The following is a 25,095-nucleotide window of genomic DNA, read 5'->3' as shown; positions in this document are numbered from 1 at the left end:
GAACAGACATTTTTTCCAAAGAAGGTATATGGATGGCCAATAGGCACATGAAAAGATGTTCAACATCACGAATCTTCAGGGAAATGCAAATCAAAACTACATTCAGATATCATCTTACACGTGTTAGAACGGCTATAATCACCAAGACAAAAAATAACAAATGTTGGAGAGGTTGTGGAGAAGAGCAAATGCTCATACACTGCTGGTGGGAATGCAAACTGGTGCAGCCATTATGGAAAACAGCATGGAGATTTCTCAAAAAATAAAAATAGAAATACCATATAACGCAGCTATCCCACTATTGGGATATCCAAAGAACTTGAAATAAACAACTCAAAGAGACTTATGCACCCCTATGTTCAATCCAGCATTATTCAGAATAGCTAAAAGTGGAATCAACCCAAGTGCCCACCTGATTGATGAATGGATAAAGAAGCCATGATATATATATACAATGGAATACTACTCAGCCATAAAAAAAGACAAAATCATCCCATTTGCAACAACATGGATGGATCTTGCAGCTATTATATTAAGCGAAATAAGCCAGACAAAGACAAACACCATGTGATTTCACTCATATGTGGAAGACAAACAAACACATGGACAAAGAGAACAAACTAGTGGTTACCAGAGAGGAAGGGGGTTGGGGGTCATAAGGGGTAAATGGGCATATATATATATGGTGACTGACAAATAATAATGTACAACCAAAATTACACAATGTTATAAACTATTATGACCTCAGTAAAAGAAAATAGAGAGATTCTCAGGACCTGTTAAAATTACAGATTGTCAGGACCTTCCACAGAATTTTCCATTCCCCTAGATTTGGAAAGGGCCTAGAGAATGTGCATGTTTCAGAAGTTGTGTTAGTATATTTGGGCTGCTATAACAGATACCACAGACTGGGTGGCTTATAAACAACAGACATTTATTTCTCACAGTTCTGGAGGCTGGGAAGTCCAAGACCAAGGTGCCAGCAGATTCAGTGTCTGGTGAGAGCCTGCTTTCTAGATCATAGACGGCTTTCTCCTTGCAGCGTCTTCACACAGAGAGGGAGCTCTCTAGAATCTTTTATTTGGGCACTAATCCTATTCATGAGGGCTCTGCCCTTATGACCTAATCACCTCCCAAAGGCTTTATCTCAAAATACTATCATACTGGGGACTAGGTTTCAACATATGAATTTGGGGGGACACAACGTTTACAGTCTATAGCACAAGTGCTTACGTGATTTTTAAGATAAAATAAGAGTGGAAAAAACTATAATAAAGAATATCAAACCTTATCAGTAATAGAAAATAATAATATTGAACGGCAAAGTTAGGTTTAAAATACGGCTAAGAATGAATGGAGAGACTTTACCAAAACAAAGCCAAGAGAACTAACTGGACACCCCACACTCAGAGAGTCTAGTTGTATACAAAATATTCACTGTTCATTAATTCAACAAACTTTTGTTAAACAACTAAGATTGTACAGCTAAGGCTCTCTGGTACATGTAGTAGAAGACACACAAGATGAAGAAGACAGAGCCCTTGCCCTCAAAGACCTGGTTTTATGTATATGTACATCTGTTGTGGAAAAATGCAAACTGTTTGAGTGGGTTCTGGGTTATGAGTCCAATAGTCCTTATTTTCCTAATTGAGAATGTCATCACTTAAGATTGCTTCAGCAAGCACCTAATGAGAACTCCAACAAGTATTTGGGGGATATAGAAAAAGTGGTGGTAGTGATAAGAAGAGGGCCAGGAGTTACTGGGACACTACAAGCCAGGAGTTGAAGGACACCTTCAGTGGAAGTTTGGCCTTGGTGATTGGAGCCAGTGATCACCCTTGTGTGAATGAGTCCAGGGAGAGGCAGATGAATGTGGGGCATGGTGAACAACAAAGGACAAGCAGAAATCAGTGTTGGAAGGAGCGTAAGGCAAACCAGGACTGATGAAGTTTTGAATTTCTTGATCAGGCCTTTTATTTTGATGTAATTCTTGGGAGATTTTGTAGTTGGGTCTGAAGCCAGACCATCACAAAAGAGTTTAATCAACTTCACGTAATTCTAAGGCATGGGTTCTGTCTTCTATTACTTTACACGTCATTGTCCCCACCATCCCACCATAACCCACCACACCTACACAATCACACACATACACACTCAATTCTTAGCATAAAGTAGATAGAAAAATAAGTACAGTCTTGTGTGATTAATGACGGGGATACGTTCTGAGAAACATGTCATTAGGCGACTTCATGGTTGTGAACATCATAGAGCATGCTTACACAAACCTAGATGGTATAGCCTGCTACACACTTAGGCTATATGGTACTAATCTTATGGGACCACCGTCATATACGCAGTCTGTCATTGACCAAAACATCCTTATGAGGTGCATGACAGTACTTAAAATACTTACATTGTGATGATCTAAACTGACTTAGTATTGGTCTAAATTCACAATTCTAGGTGGAAAGACATTTTTAAATTCCAAGTAAGAAACAGTCAGAGTTGGAAAGACAACACAAATAAGACTGAGAAAAATGGGCAGAACAGCTGAGAGACACTACAAAGAAACTAGTTTCTTGTAGTGAATCATAAACTACAAGTTTGAATCAGAATTTAACAACTAATTGAGTACATGAGGCAAACTACTAGAAATGAATTCAAAATAATTTTGAGTTTTTTAGCTTGCCAAGATAAGTAAGAGAAAGAGCTCCGGGAGGAAAATACGGTTCAGTCATACCAAATTGGAGATAATAAATTCTTACTGAATGAATGATAAGCCATCTTAGTAGTGATGTCTTGAATTGGGAGTAAAATAGAAAAGTCTAGATATATATGAAAAGTCAACCCATGCTTCTCCCTTTCCTCTCAAATCTGGACAACCTCTGACCCCCAAAGAAGTGCAAAGTTTCCTCGAACCACTTCTAGCTTTTCCGACCTCAAATGCCTTTCTGCATGTTTCCCATAACCAGCTCAAGATTGTCACCCAGGAAGAAAGCCACTTGAAATATGAGGAAAAATAACAATTACTTGAGGCAGCATGAGGGTCCCCCATCAGGTAATGCCTATGCTTTCCCTAAGCAGTTCACATTTGTCATGGCACTGCAGCAAGAGGAGGAAGCCACGGACTTACAGCGTTAGGAGGAATCTGAAAGGTTAGTCTAGAGATTAGAAGTACAGAATATTAAATCAATAAGGAATTTTAGTAATCATATAAACCAGTAGTCCCAACCGTTTTCAAATGTGAGGATCTCTCCTATTTATTTCCGGTGTCAAAATTTAAATCTTCCTAGGGGCCGGCCTGGTGGTCCAATGGTCAAGTTCACGCATTCTGCTTCCGTGGCCCAGGGTTCACCGGTGTGAACCTACGCGCTGCTTGGCAAGCCATGCTATGGCAGGTGTTCCACATATAAAGTAGAGGAAGATGGGCACGGATGTTAGCTCAGGGCCAGTCTTCCTCAGCAAAAAGAGGAGGATTGGCAGCAGATGTTAGCTCAGGGCCAGTCTTCCTCAAAACAAATTAAATCTTCCTTATTTTTGAAAATTATAAAATACTGGATATACACTGTAAAAAAGCCAAGCATCACCAGAATGTAAGTGAAAATGCAACTTTCCTTCCACCTCCACCTCAGCCAAAAATAGGTCACTCCCCAGAGACAGCCTCTGTCCACATTTTAGTGAATATCATTAAAAACCTATGCTTTTAATGTTATATATAAAATATTTACTTAAATAGAATCATATTTCACATGGTCTTGTGGAAGCTGCTACTTTCACTTAAAAAAACCACCTTGACCTCATTCTTTTTAGCAGCTGGCAGTGCTCCAATATGTAAATGTGTCATAATTTAGGTAACTAATCCTTCCTTTGGATGGACAATTTACTATTTTCAAAGTTTTAAGGTTATAAACAGTGTGTGATGCTCATCTTCACTTTTGTACATTCGCCTAATTATCTCTGCAGGAAAATATCCTAAAAGTGGAAATGTAGGGTCACAGGTATGCACAATGAACATTTTGTATATGTCAAATTGCCCTCCATAAGATGTATAAAACGTTTCTTTCTAACCTAAGTGCCCATCAATGGATAAATGGATAAAGAAGTCATGGTGTAGATATATGGAAATTATACAGCCATAAAAAAATGAGGAAGCCCGATCACTTGCAAAAAAATGGGATGGACCTTGAAGGCATTATGCTAAGCGAAATGAGTCAGACAGAGAAAGATAAATACAGTATGATCTCATTTATATGTGGAATCTAAACCAAAAACAAAAACCACACGAACTCATAGAGAAAGAGATCAGCTTTGTGGTTATCAGAGGCAGGAGTGAGGGGAGAGGGAATTGGAGGAAGGTGGCCAAAAGGTACAAACTTCCAGATATAAGATAAATAAGTCCTAGGATGTAACATAACAGCATGATGCCTACAGTCAACACTGCTGTATGATATATAGGAAAGGTGTTAAGAGAGCAGATCCTGAGTTCTCATCACATCGAGACATTTTTTTCTTTTCTTTTTATTGTATTTATGTGAGATGATGAATGTTAACTAAACCTACTGTGGTAATCATTTCACAATATATGTAAATCAAGCCATCATGCTGTGCACCTTAAACTTAGACAGTGATGTATATCAATTATTTCTCAATAAAGCTAGAAAGAAATTTTGTTTCTCTCCTCGTATTGTGAGAGTATGACAGTGTCCATTTCCCATATCCTTACCAGCCCTGAGCATTAGGTTTTTCATGATTGCCAGGATGATAGGTAAAAATGTTTTAAGTTCAAAAATGGTCTTTTTTTCATTTTTAGTATTTCAGTTTCTTCTTGTATGAATTGCCTGTCCCTGGTCTTTGCCCATTTTTCAGCTGAAGTGTTTATGAGGGCCCTCCTTCAATATCAAAAATTCCTAGAATCTCTCCCATAAAACAGTAGTAACACAAATAACATAGATCAAGAAAATACATAGTGCAAGGCTACTATTAGTTCATTAATGGAGGGACTTCTACTTCTGATCAACACGGAACAACAGGGACCAGAATTATGTTCCCACCTGAAACACCTAAAACAGACAAAATGCCACTGGAAATATTGGATATTAGGAAAATATATTTATACTTCCTTCCTGCCACCCAAGGCCCTGGCAACGGATTTTTTTTATAATGTCTCTATAGTTTTGCCTTTTCCAGAATGCCATACAGTCATCTTTCAGACTGGCTTCTTTCACTTAGCAATGTGCTTTTAAGTTTCCTCCATGTCTTTTCATGCCTTAATAGCAAATTTCTTTTTAACACATTATTATTCTGCTGTGTGGATGCACCACAGTTCTTTTATCTACTCACCTACTTGTGTGCAGGTTTTTGTATGGACATGTTTTCAACTCATTTGTGTAAATACCAAGAAATTCAGTTGCAGGATGGTATGGTGAGAGTATGTTTAGTTTTGTAAGAAACTGCCAGACTGTCTTCCAAAGTGACTGCATCATTTTGCATTCCCACCAGCAATGAGAATTTCTTTTCCTCCACATCCTCACCAGTATTTGGTGTTTTCAGTGTTTTGGATTTTACCCATTCTAATAGGCGCACAGTGTTGTCTCACTGTTGTTTTAATTTGATATTCCTTAATGATGTATGATGTTGAGCAGGTTTCTATATGCTTATTTGCCATCTGTATATCATCTTTGGTGAGGTGTCCAGAATTTTTGCTCATTTACTAATTGGGTTGTTCATTTTCTTATTGTTGAGTGGTAAGATTTCTTTGTATGTTTTAAAGAACAGTCCTTTATCACATATGGTTTTTTGAAAATATTTTCTCCCAGTCTGTGGCTTGTCTTCTTATTCTCTTGACAGTGTCTTCTGCAGAGCAGAGTTTTTAATTTTAATGAAGTCCAATTTACTCATTTTTTCTTTCTTGGATTGTGCCTTTGATGTTTTATCTAAAAAGTCATCGCCAAACCAAAGGTCATCTAAATTTTCTCCTACGTTTCTATAGAAATTTTATAGTTTTGTATTTTACATTTAGGTCTATGATCCATTTTGAGTTAATTTTAGCAAAAGGCATAAGGTCTGTGTCTAGATGCATTTTTTTGGCACGTGGATGTCCAGTTGTTCCAGCATCATTTTTTGAGAAGACAATCCTTTCTCCATTGAATTGTCTATATTTCTTCGTCAAAGATGAAATGACTATATTTTTGAATGTCTGTTTCTGGACTCTCCATTCTGTTCCATTGGTCTATTTGTCTATTCTTTTGCCAAAACCACACTGTTTGATTTTTATAACTTTATGGTAAGTCTTGAAGTCAGGTAGTGTCAGTTCTTCAGTTCTGTTCTTCTCCTTCAATATTGTGTTGGCTATTCTGAGTATGGCTGAAGTTTTCACAGTTTGATTTAAACTATAAACCTACAGCTCCAAGAAGCTCAACAAACTCCCAAGTTAAGAAAAAACACCACCTGCACAGCAAAGGAAACCATCAACAAAACAAAAAGACAACCTAACAATTGGGAGAAGATATTTGCAAACCATATATCAGATAAGGGATTAATATCCAAAATATACAAAGAACTCATACATCTCAACAACAAAAAACCTGACAACCCAATTAAAAAATGGGCGAAAGACGTGAACAGAGATTTTTCCAAAGATATACGGATGGCCAACAGTGAAAAGATGTTCAACATCATTAGCTATCAGGGAAATGCAAATCAAAACTACAATGAGGTATCATCTCACTCTGGTCAGAAATGGCTATAATTAACAAGACAGGAAACAACAAGTGTTGGAGAGGATGTGGAGAGAAGGGGACCCTCGTACACTGCTGGTGGGAGTGCAAACTGGTGCAGCCACTATGGAAAGTAGTATGGAGCATCCTCAGAAAATTAAGAATAGATCTACCATATGATCCAGCTATTCCACTGCTGGGTATTCATCCAAAGAACTTGAAAACATAAATGTGTAAGGACAGATGCACCCTTATGTTCATTACAGCATTATTCGCAATAGCCAAGACTTGGAAGCAACCTAGGTGCCCATCAAGGGACAAATGAATAAAGAAGATATGCTGTATATACACAATGGAATACTACTCAGCCACAAGAAATTATGCAATCTGGCCATTTGTGACAAGATGGATGGAACTTGAGGATGTTATGCTAAGTGAAATAAGTCAGAGGGAGAAAGTCAAATACCATACGATCTCACTCATAAGTAGAAGACAAAAACAATGACAAACAAACACATAGCAACAGAGATTGGATTGGTGGTTACCATAGGGGAAGGGGGGAGGGGGGAGGGCAAAAGGGGTGATTAGGCTCACATGTGTGGTGATGGACAATAATTAGTTTTTGGGTGGGGAACATGATGTAATCTACACAGAATTGGAAATACATTATGATGTACATCTGAAAGCTATACAATGTTATAATCCAATATTACTGCAATAAAATATATATATATTTAATGTATTTTTAATATATGATAGGGTGATCAAGAAAAGATTTTTCAAATTTAAGAAAAAAAGAAAAAAGAAAAAACACCACCAAAGACATCATAGTCAAACTTCTAAAAACTAATGAAAAGGGGTAAAAAAATCTTAAAAAGCAGCCAGAGGGAAAAAAAGAAACAGAGGACCAAAGATAAGGATGATAGAAGACTTTGCATCTGAAACAACGTAATCTGGAAACAACCTTGGAGCAACATCTTTAAAGTACCAAAAAAAAAAAAAAGTCAACCTAGAGTTCTTTACCAGTGTTTGTTTACAAAAACAAGAGTGAAATAGATTTTTTCAGATGTACAAAGCTAAAAGATTCATCACCAACATACTTTCAAGAAATTCCTTAATGATTTTAAATAAATTTTTATAATCATGTCATATATATTTCAAAAATTGCAGGGGCCAGCCCCATGGCCAAGTGGTTAAAATTCCATGCACTCTGCTTGGGCGGTCTGGGTTCACAGGTTTGGATCCCAGGTGGGGACCTACTCCACTCGATCAGCCATGCTGTGGAGGCATCCCCCATACAAAGTAGAGAAGGATTGGCACAGGTGTTAGCTCAGGGCTAACCTTCCTCAAGCAAAAAAAAAAAAAAAAAAAAGAGGAAGATTGGCAATGCATGTTACCTCAGGGCAAATCTTCCTCACACACACACACAAAAATTGCAGTCTCTATATCTCAAGCAGATGTTGCATCCGCACGCAGACAGTACTTCTTAGGGATTTGAATCCTATGATCCTTTGTATTGACACTACAGACTCTCATGGCCCTGTGACCCACGGATTGAAAATCATTATTTTAGGAGATAAACTTCATGAGAAATGAAGATCTAACCCAACATCATGGGGCAGATGGATTAATTAGGAGAAAGGATGAGCTATAATAACACACAAAAATATAGTGGCTTAAATGAAACTGAACTTTATTTCTTTCTCATAAAACAATCCATGCAGGAGGACCGGGGCAGTACAGCAGATCAGGTGGTCAGGGATCAAGGCTCCTTGCAATCCCTAAAGTATTGTGCCCCCTGCATGGCCAAAGGCGGTACAACCAGTGGGAAGGGATGCAGGCAAAGGTGAAGGTGTGTTTCTTTCAAGGGCATGGTCCAGAAGTTAGATGCATGTACTCCAGTCACATCCTATTGGCCAGAACCTCGTCACATGGCCACAATTTGCAGCAAAGGAAGCTAGAAAATGTAGTCTCTGGCTGGGCAACAATGTGCTCAGCTGAAACTTATATTACTGTAGAAAAAAAGGAAGAATAAATATAGGAAAACAATTAACAGTCTCTGCCAAAGCAAGTTAGTGATGGAGTTAAAAGTAGAGGAGGAAAAGTGCCTCTGATTGGGACTTGGGAAATATGGGTTATAGTCCTCATTCAGCCTCTTACCGCACGATTAAATCAAATGTTTGGTCCATGCTTCATCTGAATTACCCTTACCATCTCCACCTGAGTTCTCAGCGATTCTTCTAAACTGTCCCTCTGCACGGAGAGAGAGATACAAAGACCCAAAGTTCCATCCTAACCTTTCAGTTAAGTCTTCTTTACTGGACAGTAACCCTTTGAGGGGTCATTAGCCTTATGTCTGTCTGTCAAGACCAGAACATAGCTCGAACTCTGGGCTAAGGTTTGCCCAGGATTACGCTAGATGGCACATGACAGACAAAATTCTCTGCCTGCAGGGAGTAAGATGGCCCTTTTTGATGCTACCACCAGCATTTTTCTTGCAGAAGTTCCAGTGGATGATACTGGGGGTGAAGGGTTGGGGAGCTTCGTTATTTATGCAGAAATCTAAGCTGGTGTGGCAATGAAAATAATCACCTTTCTCCTTAATGTAAAATAAGCCTCCTCTCTTTATTGTAGCCTTAATTTTATGGGAAAGGAAGTTAATTTTAATTAACAAAAGTTAATGCTATTAATTAAACATTTGTTCTATTTCCACATGCGCACACAAATTTGCTTAAAGATATAGCTACCACTGCCAAGAGTGTAACAGAAGCTTTGTTTTGCTATGTAGAGAGCACAACTGATCACAAGTATTAAACCAAAATTGGTCAAGACGCTTAGTCCATGTTCTTGAGGATGTTACATCTAATTCCTCTTTAAGTATCACACAATATAGGAAATAAATCACTTTATTTTTGCCAATAAAACTTAGCTTAACCTTTCCTCAAATTTCTATCACCAGTAAAAATCAGACAATAAATTTAATAAGAATTTTTAAAACATTTTTTTCAAAGTTTATTCTTATAGATTATCTAATTTTAATCTCCCAGAAACTCTGAAGGAAAAGTGATTTTTTTTCTCACTAATGAGCTGAGCTTTGGAGAGATCTATATGTATAGGTCTTATCACATACATTGATTAACAATAATAGCTCACACTCTATCTTAGCATCTTATACTAGGACAGGTACCATGAGTACATATGATGCTGTCAAAGATGAGTCAGAAAACAAAATGATCTCAGAGCTGTAGGAAACTGTCTGGATGGATGGTAGAGTACACCTATGGTGCCCATTCACCAAGAGGAAGAAGGGCATTCTGCTTCACTTGCTCATGTTGGCTGAGAGCATAGGGAGCATCAGAACATGAAAAATATATATTAAAAATATATATCAATGGTCCGCTAAAATCTATTGTATGTACGTGAATACTTTGTATATGTATATCCACATATATACATTTTTTTCTCTTCAGGCCTAAGCAATCATTAGCCTATTTTCGGTCTCTATAGATTTCCCATCTTACACTTTTATAAAGATGGAATCATATAACATATGGACTTTTGTGGTAAGTGTCTTTCACTTAGCATAATGTTTTCGAGGTTCATCCGAGTTTCAGCATGTATCAGTATTTCACCCCTTTTCATGGCCCAGTGATAGTCTATTACATGGATATACTACATTTTGTTTTGTTTATTCATTCATCCACCAATAGACAGTTGGATTGTTTCTACATTTTGACTACTTTCAATAATGCTGCTATGGACATTCGTGTGTAAGCTTTTGTGTGGACATAGGTTTTCATTTCTCTTGGATATATACCTAGGAGTACAATTGCTGAGTTATATGGTAACTCTATGTATAATCATTTGAGGAACTGCCAGACCATTTTCCAAAGTGGCTGCATCCTTTTACATTCCCACCAGCAATGTATGATGGTTCCTATTTCTCCTTATCCTCACCTGGATTTACCTTTGAGCAATATTGCTTTGCTGAGAATGGTAGAATAGAAGGAGAGAGGCAACCTCCTGATGACCTAGTGGAGGTCATGCCAGCTCTAGATTGCCTACTTTCCAATTTCATTAATGTGAGAGAAAATAAACCTTTATCTCACTTAATCCACTGTTATTCTGGGTCTCTGTTAATGGCAGCCTAACACAATTCCTAAATCATGTGGTCCTATTAGCATATCTTGAACCTGGGAAATCCTCAAAGCAAAAAGCTCATCAAATGAGTATGTAAGGATTTTTTCTGTTGTAAAGTTCCTTTGTCATTTTGTTGCACTCTGGAAAATGCACATTCTTTCTTTATTTCAGATTCCATCATTCAATAGCCATTCTTTTCTTAGAAACGGTTTCAGGTGCCCAACTAGCACCTGGTGGGTGCTCTGTAAGACTGAGACAACAACTTGATATCCAGAAAGAAATGGAAGTGTTATAGATGGAGCAACTTTTAAAATAGGAAGGAAAAGCACTCATTGTGGCAATGTAGAATGAGCATAAGTTTATTTCCTTCTCAAATGTTATCCTAAATATTAGGACAATATTAATAGTGATGAAAGTCATTTATAGCTTTATCTTAAACTCTCTGGGAGCCCGAGGAATTTCAGTCCATGTTGACTGGATAGTGCTTGTATCACACATCCTTTCGCTTTTAAACGTTGTCTTGGAAGCCACTTTTAGCCTCCATCATAGGTCCTTAGACTCATGCCCAGCTTATCACCTTGGCCTTTGGAAAGGTAAAAGGAAAGCTTGGTAATTAGTTACATAAATCAGCTTTCTTGCTCACTTCCCCCAGTGCTTGTGTTCCAATTACCTGCATTTTCAGGGGATACTTTGAACACACAAGCAACCTGCCATTCCGATGGCTCTCTTGTAACAAATGCAAGTATCTGCCACAAAGCCAGGCTTTGATAAATAGGGTTTCTACTCGTATTCACGGAACTAGTAAATCATGAATGGTGGAAAAGAGAAGATTACAGAGTCAGGAAATTTTGTGATCTATTTCTCTCTCAACACTTCAATCAACTGATTGATACATTCAGCCAACGTTTAGGGAGCACCTATACCTACTATGTTAGAAATAGCACTTCATTCTGTTAAAAATAATAATCTCTTTCTTTTTAACTCCTGATAGGTTTTTACACATAAGTTAATGGTTTTTGGAATCAAATATTTTAAAACAAAATATCTTAATTGTGTTTCTTTTGCAAAGAAGTCTTTGTTTCTCATTTCAAAGGGTTTTGTTTTTTTTCATTTTTTCTTTCTTACAAACAGCAAAATCATTTGGGTGTGTTGTTAACAAGTTAGTCTGAATGCTTCTAATAAAACCAAGTATATGGGAACAATGTTTTTCTCTCCCAAAGTTTCTCCTGAATCTCAGCTTTGTGACAATTTGCTATTTTGTAGACCATATTCATTATTTATTTATAAACATTTACTAAGGACTCAATGTTTACTCAACTCTATATTTTGTGTCATACTGGGACAAGTTCAAATCTATCTATGACAAACAGAATCCCCAAAGAATATATCCAAAGAATAATGTCAACATTTAAGGTTATATAAATTTCTGGAGCTGTGTCGTCTTACTAGCTTTCTATTAAAATGTCAACATCTTCTCCTGTACTTTTTCTCTACCCATCTTGGCCAGGCACCTTTTAATGTTGAGATTAAGCCAAATCTCTTGGTTCGGTCAACCCTGGATTCAAAACCCTGCTCAATATCCTATTAGCTGAATGCCTTTATGGGACTCTGGGCAGCATCTTCATCTGTAAAATAGGGGTGATCACTTTACCTCCAGAACTGAGTTGCTGTAAGGATTAAATGTAAAGCAAACAGCGTGTCTGGCACAGTAGGGAGCAGCCCATTCACGTTAGCTGTGGATTTCAGATTTGTTTGCATCATTAGTCAGTAACTATTTTTCATTCCACTCTGTTAAATTATTTCAACCAGTGACTATTCAACGAACTTATTTAGAAACATATAACCAGGAACTGAGTCATAGCACACTGGGATTGCTTTTAGCAGAGACAATTTTAGGAAGCACCTATTCCATTACTTTTTCTTCTGGTGATCATTGCAGCGTACTCCAGAAACAGGAGTTTTGTTCTTTCCCGGTGACAAAGATAAGAGAAGATGAAATTACTGTAAGTCAATAACTTAAGTATAAAACATATATGAATATATGGGAATGAAATATATAGCCTTTTTCTTTTAAGCTCAAACTTGATTTCCAGGTACAGGCCTCTCTAACTTTTCTTGGCATCGAAGTCATGAAGTCTCCTGTCCCCTAAAGCCACAGAAATCTACAGCGGAAGCAAGCAGCACGCACGCTGCGCAGCACAGAGCGAACCCTGGGGCGTTCGCCGCGGCTCCCACCTGTCGGCCAGGTCATTGTGACGCAAATGCTATGGACACGTGGAACACCTGCGGGAGAGCAGGGTGGGGTCACTCTGGGCGGCAGATCCGAGCGGGGGATACCCCAGGAGATGGGGGTCCAGGAAAGACCCCAGGGAGTAGACAGAGAGAGATTCACTCCCTCCATCCCAGACTCGCCCCAAACAAGGTGAGGCTGTCGCCCCCTTCCTCCTCCGGGTCCTGGGGTCCTGCTGGGAGGGGTCGCCCGGCCAGGCGTCTCCGGAGGGGAGAGGTGGAGGGGAGGCGGCGGCGGGGCCCCGGCGGCGGGTGCTGGCGGAGCCGAGGGCGCCCGCTCCCCCCAGCCGCTGCGCTGCGCTGCGGCGCGCACGGGCTCCGCCGGCTGCTATTCCGGCTGGCTGCGGCCGCCGCAGGAAGGGCCGGTTCCTGTGCTCCCCCGCCCCCTTCCCTCGCCTTCTGCTGACGCTGACGTCGGATGAGGGAGCTGGAGGGACTCTCCGACCGCGGCCGGGAGGCTCCTAGGGGCCAGGGCTCCGAGGTACCTGCCCTCCGGGGCCGGGGCCGGGGCGGGAGCGCGCCGGGAGGGCTGCAGGCTGCAGCGGGAGACGCCCGGCAGCCGGGGCGGTCGGGGGCGCCGGCCTGGGGCTGCCAACTCTGCCCTCCGCGGGCGGCGGGTGACAGGCGGGTAGCCTCCTCCTGCCGCTGATCCCCGTGTGGGAACCGCGACAGCCCCTTCCCCTCCCCCGCCTCCTCCCTCGGGCCTGGGAAGGTCTGGAGGATGCGCGCGCCATGAGAGCGTGCGTCAGTCCCGGGGGAGCGGGAGGGACGCGATCCCGGCTCCGGCCCCATCTCCAGCCCCAGCGCGGCGGCACTCCCGCGCACGCCAGCCCACCGCACCCACTCCGTGCCTCGCCCTCTCGGCGGCTCCAGCCCCAGGACCACGAGGTCCCTTCTGGGCAGGGACCTGCGTCCAGGGCTGACTTGTTGACAAGTTCACCTGCCGAGGCGCCTGGTGTTGGCTTTTCCTCTTCTCCCCATTGCCCATCTTTGGCGGAGGTGGCAGGGAGCAGATGGGTACGTCTTGATAACCACTACTGCCAGGAGGCCTGAGCTTGGTCTCTCGCGGACACCTGCTCACCAGCCTCGGACCTGACTAGAGCAAGAGTCCCTAAGCAGGCCAGGTGCCTGCAAACCCTGGTACGCCCGTTTCCTTTGGGTGCTGCTGGCTCCGCCTTTCCTGCCCCCGGGCTATTGCAGCTCTTGCTTCCTTTAGAAACGGACATATCCTGTTATGATGTCTGCCTTTGCCCAGAGCGGCTCCTGGTTAACCTCCACTGCCTTTTTACTTGGAGAACCCCTGAGGGCCCTCAGCGTCTCTTTGGGGGTCTTAAAAGTACTGCGCCCTTTCGCTGGCGAAAGCCATTAACTGCCTGGTTGGGGAGAGTTATAGTTTAGAAAGGGAATCAGGTTCTCTTGTCTTTGGATAGCATAAAAAATCAGTATGAGAAGGGGTGCTGGCTGGCAGCCTTGGTAATTAAGATCTGGTAACTTTATAAAAATTATCAGGCCCTTGGAAATATATCAACAGCTGGCTTGAGAATGATATTGAAGGTAGGAAGAAAGGCACATAAGGCATTGGCCGTTAAGGTCCTATAAATTATGACTCATTGCAAACATGTTCTTGTGCAAACATTTCAGTAAAGTCTCTCCAGAAAAATCTCTAATTGGTTTCTGTGGACCTTTAGTTTAGGTTTTCTGAGATCTGAACTGTTCCTGGGGCTTGGGGAGTGAAATAGAAAATGCTTATTTGTTTGAAGTCAGCGTTCCAGACTCAGTTTCCTACCTTGTATTTAAAACACACACAAATTCTAAAAATACTTTTAAGTGGGTTTTGAAACCAGTTTCTTTCTAGGCTTCAGTCTTTATTTTTGAAACATCATGTGTGGAGAATACCATAGGGGCAAAATCCGTTTATAATCCTTAATAGTTCAAATATCACTGTTTAGTTTTTAACCACCATGTTTATATTATGTGTGTGTGTGTGAGAGAGAGAGAGAGAGAGAGAGAGAGGGAGGAAGAGTGGCTCTGAGCTAGCATCTGTTGCCAATCTTCCTCTTTTTGCTTGAGGAAGATTGTCGCTGAGCTAACATCTGTGCCGATCTTCCTCTATTTTATGTGGGACGCCTCCACAGCATGGCTTGAGGAGCAGTGCTAGGTCCGCACCCAGCATCCAAACCTGCGAACCCCGGGCCACCAAAGTGGAACGGGGGAACTTAAGCGCTACTGCCACTGGGCCAGCCCCTGCTGTGTTTATATTTAATTGCAGGAGATGGCGCTCTCTAATTGTATCTCTTTGCATTAGATAGGTAAATAGTTGTAGTTATTAAAGATGGATCTTTAGAAAACGACAGTTAAGCTATTGAGTATTAATTATGATAGTGGAGAGACGTGAAGTTAAAGAAACTGACCATGGATACTCCACCCATGGGTCATTAAATGCTAAAGACACTGGATGGTAGATACCTGGGCAGTTAATTTTATAGCTGTCTTTCCCCCATTTGGTACATTCCAGTGTCTGTCTGACTGCTTTCTCTAAGTGTCTTTATTGCCTTGCATTTCTCTCCATGTCAACCTTATGAAAAATACAGAAAATTTTGTTACTCAAAAGAAAACCTTCAAAATTGCTGCATTTTCAATATATTTGACTAAACAGTCCAGTTTTTCAGGTGTAGGCAGTTTTATCAGAGGCAGGGAGGTGTGGCAATTGTGAAATGACGTGGTGGAGTAAACCTGTGTGGCGTGAACGATAAGGTTACAGAAACCTCATACAGGAGAAAGCGAGGAAGTAGAGAGGCCACAGGGATCAGGAAGCATTTTTCCTCTTCATTGGTGGACCCCACAGCTAGAAGCCTGAGAGTAGGTGGCAACAGTTACGATCAGTGCACTGGTCACTTTTAATTCCATCTCCATTATCAGATTTATGGGAACCATGGGCAAGGATGCTAGCTGCATGTTTTTGTCCAAGAGGCTACACAGATTGCTAATTAATTAACCTTATATGCGTGCTCACGCCCATCCAGAATCTGCCTCAGCAGAGCCTTAAACTCAATGACTGGTACAAGAGAAACGTTTTTCCCCATTTTATTTCCCTAAGCTGTCATGTTTTTTACCGCAATCATATCTGGCACCATGGAAGATGTGCAGAGGGCACACAGGCTTTAGATCCCAGTGGAGCAGGATTAGAACCCCAGCTGCAACACCTAAATAGCCATGTGAACTTCAGAAAGTTACTTATGCTCTCTCTGTCCTCATTTCCTTATCTATAGAGCAAGAATATCCACCTTGTGGGGTTGTGGTGGGGCTTAGAGATAATACATATAAAACTCTTTGCGGGGCTGGCCCCGTGGCCAAGTGGTTAAGTTCGCGCGCTCCGCTGCAGGCGGCCCAGTGTTTCTTTGGTTCGAATCCTGGGTGCGGACATGACACTGCTCATCGAACCACTCTGAGGCAGTGTCCCACATGCCACAACTAGAAGGACCCACAACGAAGAATATACAACTATGTACTGGGGGGCTTTGGGGAGAAAAAGGAAAAAAATAAAATCTTTAAAAAAAAAACCTCTTTGCACAGTAAATAGGACTCAAGTAGTAGCAGTAAATTATTCTTTCACATGCTAGACATATGTGCTATCTCTATCTGAAAAGGATGCTACTACTTTTCCCTGTGATAGGTAATGTGTTCCAATTTGGTTTTGAGTAGTTCAAGAGATTTTGACGCATTACTGAGAGCTTGGGCTTTGTGGAATATTCCCTGAAGTTGGAGAATGCAGTCTGTAGTCCTGAACAAAGCAAAGCTAATTTGTTCCAGTGGGGCTAGATTTTCCAAACCCCTGCCACTCAAATGTGATCCATAGACCAGCAACATTGGCTTCCTCTGGGAGCTTGTTAGACCTGCAGAATCTCAACCCACCTTCACTCCCCCAGGCCCACTGAATTCCAGTCTGCGTCTTAAGAAGATCCCCAAGTGAATCACGTGTGCATTAAAGTTTGAGGAGCATTGTTCTAACCTGGTATTTATCAAACTTTTGTGTCCAGTAGAATCATTTGGGGGCTTGTTAAGTGTGGATTTCCAGCCTAGCTTCTCCCATCTGCTGTTAACGCTTAGTGGGGCTCTGATGCCCAGGGTCCTTCCACTGCTCTTTGAGAAACACTGCACGATGCTCTATCCAGCATGGTGCACTAAGATGGGCCTCCGCCCTCTTCCTTAACAAAGCACTTTGGCAAACATGAGCTTCTTTGGTATTCAACCCCCTATGAAGTAAGTAGGTATCATAATCCCTATCTATCAGATAAGAAAGTTAAGTCTACAGGCATGATTTGGCCTGGATAAGGCATAAGGTAGGACTGCCTTGAACCTCTATAAATACTGGTCAACCATGCTTTCCCTACTCCAGCATCCAGATTAATGCTGTGTGTGTGTGTGTGGTGTGTGTGTATGTGTAAGTAATTTCAAATAGTAATGAATTTCTCCAGTATAGGGATGACTGTACATAATCGGGCATTTTATATATGCCTTTAAAACAAAGCCTTCCTTCTGTGTGACTATAGATCTGTTACTTAGGATAACTGATTTTGAGCTTCATCCATAAAATAACGATGACGTCTACTTGACAGGGTTGTCAGGATAAGCATAACGTGCACGAAGCATACATCTCAGTCTGAGAAGTGGTAATTCCTCAACTAATGGTAACTATTTGTCCCAATGTACACCTAGTGAGAGGAAATGAGTTTATGAAAGGCTGAGAAAATGGCACTGCTCATGATGAGAAGTCTCTCCTGCTAAGTCACATGACATCATTGCAAAGTGGGGTCATTACTCAGTATTCGGCAAGCATTTATCGTGTATATGCCATGGGCCATGTACTGTGCTAGTACTGGGAATTCCAAGACAAGACCCAGACCGTACCCTGCTCTGGAGGAGCCTGCAGCCTATTCAGGGAGATAGAGAAGTCACCTGACAGTTACATTTCAGGGAAAGCAGGGAGGGGATGAAGCCCACCCCACCTAGATAGGAGAGAGGGCAGAGAATGCCTGAGAAGATTCATGGAGGAGGTGACCCTTGAGTTGAACCTTAAAGGACCAACAGGAATTTGACAGATGAAAAAGGGTGAGGAATGGAGAGAGAGAGTTCCCAACACAGAATCCAGGTGTACCAAGGGAGAGAATACTGGCAAGGTAGTCCTCATGTCTGGAGCCCAGTGTGCATGGCTGTCTCTTATTAGCTGAGTGACCTTGGGCAAGTTTGATCATCTGTGAGTTGAGAAGGTTAAATGTGTTAATCAGGAAAGCACAGGACTGATTTCAGTTACGTGCTGGATAGTCATAGAGGTGGTGGAGGTATTAGTAGGAAATAGGGGACTGATATTTAAACCCCATTAGAACTAGAGAAAATTGAAGAGGTCAGTTTTCTCTCTTCAGAAAATATATAGATTTAAAAGAGGGTGACTGAAAAAGTCAACTGAATGCAATACAGTACTGTGGAGTGGGAAACACAAGGTATGTGTGTTCAGTGATGAGCCATCAAATATATACATGATGGTATATTGTTGACCCTGAGAGTCTAGATTTGAGAGCGGAAAGATCCTCTTATTCTAGATGGTGAGAGTATTTGTAGAGGAGTAGCTATAAAGTATTACAGCTCCTTTCCCAGAGCACACATTACAGTTCATTCCATTACTTACCATCATCATGATCTCTTACACCCACTTCTCTGTTCCCAGAATAGGGCATGCACACCAGTATCTGAAACCTAATGGTACTTAGGGGAAATCAGCTGGGGTAGTGCATCCTAAGCCAGAGACCGAGGAGCTAATTGTGATACATGGCGCCTCTTCTCCTTATTGGCAGGAACCCTGATGGCCACCAGGAGTCCATCAGCAAGGTTTTGTTGTGCACGAGCACTGTGGTGGTGATGGATTTGGGACTAAAACAGCACCTGAGCCTGTGATTAGGAGGGATTGTTTTTATAGAGATGGAACCCATTATCCAATCTCTTTCATGCAGGAGTGGAGTGGTTAAAAACAGGAGCTCCGGAGTCAAAAGCAGACCTGAATTTACCAGTTGTTGACTTTGGGAAAATTACTTCCCCCTTCTAAGCTTTTTTTCTCACTTGTGAAATGGGGTGGTACCCCCTTCATGGTGATGTTGTGGCAATGAGATAGTGGTGTTAAGTGCTTCACACATGTAAAGTGCTCAGTAAGTGACAGCACATAATTATTGCCTTTTGTCCAGCACATATTTACTAAAGGCCTGATGTGTTTCAGTTACTGTATTTGGTATGAGGAGGCAAAGGTGAACCAATAAGGGTCCCTGCCCTCAAGGGGCTTGCAGTCTAGTGCAGGAGATGCAGATGTACTTAACTCATCCCAGGAGAGTGTGGGAGTACAGGGTACCACCAGCATAGGACAGTTAATTCATCAGTGAGGTGGACAGGAGTGGGAGGCCCCTTGGGAGGGAGGGGCAAGAGGGTGAGTATTGGGTTGCAGAAGGCTTCACTGAGGCAGTGACGTTTGAGGAGAGTCTTGAAGTAAGGTGTAAGTTGGCCAATTGGACAAAGGACGAGAGGGCATTTCAAATGGCAGGAAACTTCGCAAAGCCTTGAAGTGGCACAATATATTCAGGAAAGATCCAGCATTCTGAAATGACCAGAAGGAATAGTTCTGAGTGAGGTATAATAAAATTTTTTGGAGGGGCCAGAATAAGGAGGAGCTTGGGTTTTTTGCTAAGAAGTTTGGACATTCTCTAATGGCAGGAGAAAGCAATGAAAGTGTTTTAAGTAGGAGGGTGTTATGGTTAGATTTGCATATTATAGTCCAGACCATGGTGTGTAAAGATTAGAGTGCACAGACACAGGGGCAGTATTGCCTGTGAAGGCCTAGACTAAGTCCTGGATGTGAATATAGAAAAGAGAGGATGTATTATGTAGCTTTTTAGGAGGTAGAATGGAGAGAACTTGGAGACTGGCTGCAAAAGAGGAAAAAGAAGTTTCTAACTTGGGATGCTCAGTGGATTTCATGCTGGTATTAACATAGGGACCACAGGAGGAAGAACGTTTCGGGGTGGAGATAGAGAGAGATTAGTTTTAGATGTGCTGAATTTGAAGCGCCTATGGCACATCCAGGTGAAGATTATAGTAGGGAGATGGAAATTTAAACACCTCTCCAGAGCACCAGATCCGCATTTCCATCTCGCTGCTGTCATCTCAGGTGAGGTGTTTAATTTTGGAAGTCACTGACATACAGCTGTTGGTTGAAGCCAGGGAAGTGGATTAAATCACCTAGCAACAGCAAGTAAAGTGTAATAGAAGACAATTAAGGTTAGAACCTTATCGATCACTGATATTTGAGATATGGGCACAGAGGAGGAGAAGCTAACAAAGAAAACTGAAAAGATGACAAAAGTGTAGAGAGTATTTCCTGAGAAATCAAGAGAGGGGAGCTTAGTCGAAGGTCAAGTGAGATGAGGACTTGAGTTGGGCTCATAGTGAAAATCTTTCTCTGGTATGGTGGAGAAAAGAACCAGACTGTGTGGGCTTAGAAGAACTCAGTGAAGAGAAGGAAGAGATTGGTAACTGGAGGAAGACATAGGTTGAAGAATATGGGTTGAGGCCAGAAAGGAAGGTTGATTAACTTGAAAGAGAAAGGATGATAGATGGACTAAGGTGGGAAAGGGCAAGGTGATGAGACCCATCCCTAGGAACAGCAGTGGTCTAGTCACGGTGCTGGATAGTTCCAAAGAAGTGAGCAGTGGTGCATGAGGAGTGGAAACCATGAGAGGAGGTGCCCAGTGCAATGCCAAGGGCCACGATTCCCCACACTGCATGAGGAGGGAGACTGGTCATCATCACCCTGGGGAGCTTTCTTCCACCTGCTGCTCCCTGAAGGCCAGGAGTTGAGTGTCCTTGTATCCAGTGCTCTTTCCTCCGTGTTGCCATAGGCAGCATCGGCATCACTGTGAAGTAGGAAACTTTGTGTTGGTGCCAAACCACTCCCCTCTTTCTGCTTCCTGCTTCTCTCTTCTCTGCACTGCTGACCTGGAGCTCTGTGCCTTTGGGCTCCTTCCTGGTTATTCTACCTGCCCTATCGGGTATATGCCCAGTAGCCCTGTCTTTCCTGAGCCCCATCAGAATAACCAGTCTTGTGCATTGTTCGTTCTGGGCATTATCGCTATTTAATCCCTAAGCTTCCTCTCTAAGAAAGTAGAGAGACCTGGAAAAGGGATCTTTTATTAGTTCTCAGATAACACCAACTAGAATGACTCAGTACAGGCAAGGGTGGCTTTCTCAGTTGGGGTATGTGAAAATACAGAGCTTTCTCTCTCTGTCTGCTTCCCTCTGCTGCTGCCTTGTATTTTAAGAGCCTCTTCTTGCTTCTCCCTTCCCTACCTGGGCTGCCTTCATCCCTTGCTCTAAAGCCAGCCTAAACTCAAACATGATTTAGCGGCCACAACTTTACCAAGGAAAGTCCTTGAATGCATGCCATTTCTAAAGAAAGCAGCTGTGGTGGTTTGTTTACAGGACCTGTGCACAACATAGACATTTTATAAACCGCATATTGGTGTCTGTGTGTGTCAGTAATTTTACACTAATGAAAAAGGCTTATTCTTTGCCTTGGGAAATTTTCTTCAGTCCTGGGCCTCAGTTCCCTCCTCTGTGAAAAGAGGAGATTGGACTAAATGATATATAAATTCCCTGCAAGCTCTGAGTGATCCTATGGAGGCATAAGAAATTACTTGATCATCTCTATAAGATGCCTTAAATTATGAATTTAATGTTAAAGAGAACCTTGTAAACATTAGTGTCTCTGTAATTACTCTGATTGCTGACATTATGCTTATGTGTAATTTCATAGAGTTGTGGTTACCACATTCACACACTTTTTCTTCCTTCACATTTGTAATATTATTAACCATTCATATATTTCTATATGTTTGTATATGAATTATATATATTTCATGTATAAACATATGTGTACATTTTATATTTGTAGGTATATATTTATATATGTGTACATATGTATGTGGGGAGAGACTATCCTTATCTTTTCACTTTTTTTCCTTTCCTGAGGAAGATTTGCCCTGAGCTAACATCTGTACCAGTCTTCCTCTATTTTGTATGTGGGTCACCACCACAGCATGGCCACTGAGAGATGAGTGCTGTAGGTCCACGGCCAGGAACGGAACCCAGGCCACCAAAGCAGAGCGTGTTGAACTTAACCACTAGGCCACAGGGCCGCCCCCCCCACGTTTGACAGTCTTATGGTAGTTCATCCACTTCACTTAACCCCATGAATCTGATTTAAAACAAATGGTACATTTCACACATAGATTTGGACGTTTTTAAAGCAACTTATGAAAACGTGGAGTGCCACCATTTTGTAGGTCATTTAAAAAGACTATATATACATGTTTATGTATACGTATATAATCCTTGTATATGTACATATATATATGAGATTTTATTTTTGTAATTATATTTCTAACAGGATAATTATCAGAGAGTCTGGAGAGAAAGAATTGTTTAAAGGTATTTGTATCTGTATAGACTATTGGTGACCTGAGTTATGGAATTAATTTTTAACTCTTTGCTTCTTTGCTTAATGCCTTAGACCAAGGTGCCCAGTAAAATGTAATGGCAGCCACATATGTAGTTTAAAACTTTCTAGTAGGCACATTTAAAAAATTAAAAAGAAACAGCTGAAATTAGATACTATATTTTATTTAACCCAATATATCCAAAGTGTTATTTCAACAAAAAATATGAAAGTACATATATAAAATACAAATAAATATAAAATATAATTAAATATAACAGAATATGTAAATATACATTTATATATAATACATAATATAGCAATATAGTTATATAAAATTTAAATAATATACAAATGTATCAATGTAAAATACATATAATTTTTATAAACAAAATATAGATTAATACAAAATATAGATTTATTAATGAGACATTTTCCTTTTGGGGGGTTGTACCTAAATCTTCCAAATCCAGGGTGTGCTTTACATTTAAAGCATATCTGAATTCAGACTAGCCATATTTCAAGTTGCTCAGTAGCCACATGTGGCTAGTGGCTGCTGTATTGGACAACGCAGATGTGCAATACAGATGAAATTAGATGAAATACAATACAATACAATTAGATGAAAAAGTTAACTTAGATTATTCTTCCATAAAAAATTTTATCCCAATTATAAAATGCAGGTTTGAAATATAATTTAAGGAAAACATTTATTCCTATCATTTAATGATGTTCTGTGCTGGCAGTTGAAGGGTGTGGTATTTCTTTTACAGAAGTTGATTGACACTTTTGTCTGTCTAAGGTGTTCCTTCCTTCTTCACCTTTTGAGATTAAGCTTTTGCAGAAAAAGCCACCATAAGTACTAGACAGTAAAATCCGTATGCTAAATTTGAATTGACATTATATAACAAACTTACATAAACCAACCTAAATAAAATCAAAGGTGAATATAATTTATACAGCAAGAGTTTTTTGAGTTACTCTTTTCTTTAGCAAAGACAGCTATCTGTTCTTTTTCTGTTTCAAGTCTTCTAATCTATTTTATGTCGGTTGCTCTTGTAGATTTCTTTGAAGTTGTTGTTTTCAATGCCAGCCTCTTTGTTATTGCTGCCATGATCTCAGTTATAGCACAAAATTCGCCCTCCCTCATCCTTTGCAACAAGCAGGGCTTTAAGGAAGAGAAAGAAGAGCAGGACCTAGATCAGACCCTCTGTGAGCAGTCTGAGGTTTGTGGTTTCTTTTGTTTTTAGCTTGTTTTGTGGGGACATAAAATTTTTAACTAATATTAAGGTTGGGGATGAAACCCTTTTAGAGAATCTCTTGGTTATTTTTTTTTAGTTTCTTAGAATATGAGATGCTATGCTTGATATTTTCCTTTGAGAAACATCTCTCGGAATAGACGAGGAGACTGACGAGAGCACCAGGGTGCTAACTGGTGATGAGTGTTTCAACCCCAGCATTCCTCCTTGTGAACTTGATCTTTAACCTGATCTTGGACGAGTCGTCTCCTTTTTTAGAACCCCAATTTCCTTATCTTTAAAAAGGAAGATGTGTTCATGATCTCTAGGCTTTCACTTTGACATAAGTGTCTCTAAAAGTAATTAAAATTAGTTTTACAGTTTTTGTGACTGAGGGCTTCCTAGATGTCAGCTAGCCTAGTCTGCTGTTTACAGATGAGCTAAGTGAGGTCAGACGGTGGCTGAAGTGACTTGGAGGAGGCACACATTTGTGGCATGGTCATGGGCTCACTGGCTTTTATATTGAGAAGCATATTGGGAGACAAGTTATAATGGCATTAGAAATATTTATTAGGAATGTGATTTTAATAGATTTAGGAGGCATTAAGCTTAATTAATGCCTGTATGTAATACCTGAGCTGTTTTGAAATGTGAATGAAATGATCATTTAAAAGTATCTGAAGACCACAATTTATTAACCAAAACTGTAAATTTTAACAGTGACTTCCTTATAGGGCTTAAATAAAAACTTATTCATCTTTTAGCTGCCTTAAATAAGGTTAGAATTCTGTTTTCCCTTGTAAGATTTGCTGACTCACAAAATTAAAGTATGACTCACAAAATTAAAGCATGATCGTGTTTCACTTTTACTTGTGAATTTATAAAATGTCAAAAATCATTTGTAGGAGACACAAAACTAGAAACAGAATCCATTTAAAGTTATATGGAGTGCTTAAGTAATCAAACCCTTATCAAAGTCTGAAAGGAAAAGCTGTGGGATATCTGAGAGAGAGGAAAAACATCATAAATGCTAGTCAAAACCACGTTCCAGACAGTCCCTGACTTATAGTTTGACTTAGGATTTTTCTGCTTTATGATGGTGTGAAAACGATACACATTCAGTAGAAACCATACTTCAGATTTTGAATTTTGATCTTTTCCTGGGCTAGTGATATGCAGT

At 40.7% G+C, this 25,095-nt stretch overlaps 1 protein-coding gene and 1 long non-coding RNA gene across 36 annotated transcripts in view; one reads left to right on the top strand and one right to left on the bottom strand.

Moving 5' to 3' along the window:
* Positions 1–14,274, bottom strand: part of LOC111773176 (uncharacterized) — a 76,165-nt gene extending 61,891 nt beyond the window's left edge. The window contains exon 1 of the long non-coding RNA XR_011437819.1: positions 14,086–14,274. This is a non-coding gene — a long non-coding RNA (uncharacterized lncRNA). The remainder of the gene's footprint in view (positions 1–14,085) is intronic.
* The window catches only part of ICA1 (islet cell autoantigen 1), a 142,203-nt gene continuing 130,240 nt past the window's right edge, over positions 13,133–25,095 (top strand). For 7 of the 35 annotated variants that reach the window (XM_070264526.1, XM_070264533.1, XM_070264524.1 and 4 more), the window contains exons 1-2: positions 13,133–13,278; positions 23,740–23,903. The gene's annotated coding sequence lies outside the window, so the exon portion shown is untranslated. Of the gene's footprint in view, positions 13,279–13,487; positions 13,627–23,739; positions 23,904–25,095 lie in introns of those variants that run through there. The other 28 variants (XM_014739052.3, XM_070264544.1, XM_070264538.1 and 25 more) reach the window with 6 other exon arrangements.

Source organism: Equus caballus, chromosome 4 (assembly GCF_041296265.1).
Source record: "Equus caballus isolate H_3958 breed thoroughbred chromosome 4, TB-T2T, whole genome shotgun sequence".
Classification (NCBI taxonomy): Eukaryota; Metazoa; Chordata; class Mammalia; order Perissodactyla; family Equidae; genus Equus; species Equus caballus.
Note: the sequence above shows the minus strand (reverse complement) of the source record. Positions and strands in the feature narration are given on the sequence as shown.